Raw genomic sequence first — 4,858 nt, forward strand, 5'->3', positions numbered from 1 at the left:
TTTGGCCTGTGATATGCGGTACATTTATGATTTACGTTTTTGTAAATTGTGCAGACTCGTGATAGGTGGCACCTTGGTAAATAGTACTTTGGCCTGTGATAGGCGGTACATTTACAATTTACGTTCTTTTTAGTAAATTGTGCAGACCCGTGATAAGTGGCACCTTGATAAATAGTACTTTGGCCTGTGATAGGCGGTACATTTATGATTTACGTTTTTGTAAATTGTGCAGACTCGTGATAGGTGGCACCTTGGTAAATAGTACTTTGGCCTGTGATAGGCAGTACATTTATAATATACGTTCTTTTTAGTAAACCGTGCAGACCCGTGATAGGTGGCACCTCGGTAAACGGTACGGGCCCGTGATAGGCAGTACGTTTATGGTTTACGTTTTTTAGTAAATCGTGCAGACCCGTGATAGGTGGCACCTCGGTAATTGGTACTTTGGCCTGCGATAGGCGGTACAATTATGATTTACGACCCTTCGAGGAGGGTTTTGGTTTGGAATTCCGAGTCCATGCATTTTGGCATATACGCATTGCATTAGGGTGCCTGGCACGCGAGTCATGTTTGATTTGAGTTTATGATTGAGTGATTCGAATTTTGATTTATCGTGATAACTGAGATGAAGGTGTTAAGTGCTATGTGTTGTGTATTGTGTGTGAGTATGATGGTTATCGAACCTTCGTGTGTCGTAGTAATCGCGTAGGCTCAAGTTGTCGTGGTGATTGTGTGGTAATTGCTAAGTGTTATGTTTTGGAGTTGTGTGTGAATGTGATTGAGTTAGTTTATGTAGTTTTAAGAAAAATATGCAGGGAAATCGATTCCCAAATCGATTCTTTTAAAAGCTATACCTCAAAATCGATTTGGCAATCGATTGGATTCATTACAGAAGCTCAACCTTTTTGACAAAATCGATTTGGAAATCGATTGACTTTAATACAGGGGCTCAGTTATTCATTTAATCGATTTCCCAATCGATTGAATTAAGCCCAGAGTACAGTTTTCACGAAAAACCCTCAGGAAATCGATTGGCTTTAACACAGGGGCTCAGTTATTTATTCAATCGATTTCCCAATCGATTGATTTAAGCCCACAGTTCAGTTTTCACTAAAACCCTTCATCCAAATCGATTTCTCAATCGATTGGCTTAGTGGAAATTCTTATTTTGAGTTAGATGATCGATTGCTCAATTGGTTCATCAATGGATTGGCCAGTTGTTTATTACTTGATTGATTTAAGACTTATTTTGACTTCATTTTCATTTGGCAAGTGTTATATGAACTTTTAGCATATGGAAAATCCTTTTAAGGTGCATGCTTAGTGGAAAAGTTATTTTGTGCATTCAAAAACTTAAATGGTATGTGTTAACTGTTAATTTCGGTTGGTGACCCTTTACAACTATTGTGGAAATCTGGGCTTTGCCCTCATATGAGAGTCAGGACAATCCTACCGGTTTGTACCCTGTGGATGGGAATGTAGACGGGAACGCCTGACTGGGGCGTGGAGATCACTCATGGTTTATAGTTTTTTTAGTAGAATGATCAGATTAGGTTGACATAGAGGGAACAAATGTCTTTATTTTGGATTGCATTTATTTTAAATTGCAAGATTGTATCTTTACTAATATTGTCAGCACGACATCTTATGTTAATGAATTCCATGTATCACTGGCTGTTGTGTAAATACTTTGGACTCATATTTCAAAAACTATTCCACTGCGTATCAATTATATTTGACTTATATAATTATCCAAAGGTATTTTACTTAACTATTCTTTGTTTCATGAATTTGTTTCTAAAAAAAAAATAAATAAAATAAAAAAATCGGGGTGTTACAAACTTCATACTTCATATTCGTCACAAAAATTAAACTTTGTCTTATATAACATAAAAATTCATACTTTACTTTATATTCATCATAAAAATTTAAATTTTATCATATATAACATGACAATGTAAAATATAATTTCAAATATAACAGAGAACCTTGCTCAATGACATGACAATGTAAAATATGTACTTGAAAATATGAAAGTAACACTTTGAATAATTCAAAATATTTCAGAAAGTTTGTTCAAAGTTGTTCTAAGATTGTTGTAAATGTTGCTAAATTGTTCATAGAGGTCTGATGAACATATGAAATGATCTTGGTTGAATCTGAACTAAAAAATTACATTGCTTATAATAATTCTTCATCATATGCATATTTTCCCACTGTTTTAGTCTTATTTATCTTTAATTATTAGTTAAATTAAGGATTTATTTGATATATTTTTTTGATTTTTGTTCTTTGAGTTAATAAAATATTTGTGTTTTTATTTCATTGATTAAGTAGGGATTTTTCGTAATTTTACATTGCGTTTTGTTTTAGTGCAGTGCTGAATTTTGGTGAGAAATCAACATGACCTATGAAGCGTATTTCAGCCATATCTGGAGTTGTAGATGTCCAATTGGAGTCACATCAAGTGCAAATGAAAGCTAGATTCCATAGCTACATCTTTTATGAAGACACTGGAACCAAATTCAGACTCGAAAGAGGAGCAAAATGAAATATACGTCAGATAGCAGATGTTGTGCGCCTTAAGCGCGCCTAAAGTGCCTGAAGTGCATTTCCAGCCATTCAGCACTGTCCAGGCGCGCCTGAAGCGCATTTTCTGCGCCTAGGGCACATTTCCGGACCAGTGACACTGTCCAGGCGCGCCTGGGGAGCGCGACGCTCATCAACATTCATAAAAACGCAATTTTTCACTGTTTTAGGGATCTTTTTGACTATTGGGAAGTTGTGAGACTTGTGCCCTAACATAGAAACTCAAAGACGATCGTTTGTAACATCATTGGAGCAATTTTATCAAGAATCATTCATGAATCCTTCTTGTAATTCTTCTCTAATCTTTATCTTTTTTATCTCTGTCATGAGTAACTAAACCCTATTTGTTAGGGATGAGTGTAACAAGATGAAACCCTTATTTTTATGATTTGATTTCTAGTTATATGAATGAGTTCATTGAATTGTTTTTCTCATCTCTATACTTATTGCTTTTTATTGCTTGATCAACATTAAAATGTTCTACGATTTGTATTTTGAAACGGAAGTGGACTTTGCGAATGCTTGAGATGAGAAATTCATGAGTTTGTAGTCTAGACATAGATGCAGGTCATGAAACCAATTAAATTAGTTGCAAATAAATAATTTACAAGAGAATTTCTATAAGGTAATGCTTAATTCTAATCTTAAATCTACTAAGGAATTAGGGGTTACTTTGGAATTAAAGGTTGTGTCACTAAGACATTAGGGCAAGAATAATAAAGAGAATTCGGTAATAATTCAATAAAGGAATTCAGTAACTAGGATCTAATTAGACACCAATGTTGGATTCGAAATGAAACTCATCCCTGACATTTTTCTTATTATAAAGTAATAATTCGATAGTAAAACGCAATCCTTGAGTTCGACACTCGGTACTACTGTTTTAATTATTACTTGCAACGATTCAGTACACTTGTTGAAACGCTATCAAGTTTTTGGCGCTGTTGCTGGGGATTGCCATATCACTATTGAATTTAATTTATTTACTTAATTGAAAAAAAATTTGATTTGATTTGATTTTTTTTTTATTTGTTGAACCTGCTAATGTCATGTCTAGTGGTTTGTCTCTTAGTTGTTTGAGATAACTATTCGCTGTAGAGCATGGAAGATTATAATGATGATATTTTACTACAATTATATGAAGAGTGTGATACTTGTCTTATATCAGGTATATGTCCATGATGGAGGGGAAAATCTTGAGCTATCACTACTAGAAATTGAAGATTTAGTGTCGGTCCAAAACCGACGCTAATAGACCAAAAGCCGACGCTAATGGTGATTTAGCGTCGGGTTAGCGTCGGTATCGGGCCTAGGCTAAAACAGTCGAAGCTAATGAATAGCGTCGGCTAAACACCATCCGACGCTATATTAGCGTCGGCTAGGCCTACGCTAAACCCACGCTATCACCAAAATCAAAACAACCGACGCTAAATATGTCGGTTGACACGTCAGCTGAGAAAAAATAGTTGCGTCGGATGGCCGACGCTAATGTCAACAAAGTAGTCAACAACAAAATTTTGGGTTGCAACAACATGAGATGCAGTTGCAAGGACTCCAAGGTGCATGCTCTGACCAGAAATCACAGTTAATGCATGCAGCTCTGAGGTGAAGCAAGATGCCTCACTACAACGCGTAATTCTCCATTGTTTCCCTCTAAACATAAAATCTTGTTTAGTTTTAATGTTTGCATAGTCAAACAGAAACATTGTATGATTTTACAGTATATGATGATTTTTTGAACCATATCAAGGAAACCAAGAAAAAGAAAACATCAAATGAATACCTCAGAAACACAAAAGTATCTCCAACAACTAATCTTTTGGAAGTCACAAAATTACTCCATCCAGTTGTTAGTAAGTGTCGACGCGGTTGACCTGAACACAAAGGAAATGCGAGACTAAGCATATTTTTTGTTTTGCGGTGATGAAAAATGATTTTGATTGAATTGGTTTTAGTTGAAAATAAATTGAATGTAACGTGATTTATGTTTAGAATGAAAATGAGAATGAGAACTCTAGATACCTGTAAATTAGAGCTCTAACTCCAGATTTTATCAATGATCCAACAATAGGAAGTGTTGGCACTTCCAAGTTAAGCACATCATAGTCCAAAATGCTGTTACCAACAAAACAAAAACCAATGATTACATGTATTGGTTAAAAACCATTATTAGCCTAATAGAACTCTAACTCCAGGTTTTGATGTCTCTGCAACCTCAAATGAGGCCTTATCAACCACATTCAATCACAATTCTATGTCATATTAAAGA

General features: G+C 35.1%; 1 long non-coding RNA gene across 6 annotated transcripts in view; it reads right to left on the minus strand.

The window, feature by feature from the left end:
- Positions 1-716: 716 nt before the first annotated feature.
- Positions 717-4,858, minus strand: part of LOC101509135 (uncharacterized) — a 6,472-nt gene continuing 2,330 nt past the window's right edge. For all 6 annotated transcript variants that reach the window (XR_001144444.3, XR_012163912.1, XR_190211.4 and 3 more), the window contains 2 exons: positions 4,612-4,704; positions 717-4,463 (listed from right to left, as the gene is read on the minus strand). This is a non-coding gene — a long non-coding RNA (uncharacterized lncRNA). The remainder of the gene's footprint in view (positions 4,464-4,611; positions 4,705-4,858) is intronic.

This window comes from Cicer arietinum, chromosome 7, assembly GCF_000331145.2.
Source record: "Cicer arietinum cultivar CDC Frontier isolate Library 1 chromosome 7, Cicar.CDCFrontier_v2.0, whole genome shotgun sequence".
NCBI lineage: Eukaryota > Viridiplantae > Streptophyta > Magnoliopsida > Fabales > Fabaceae > Cicer > Cicer arietinum.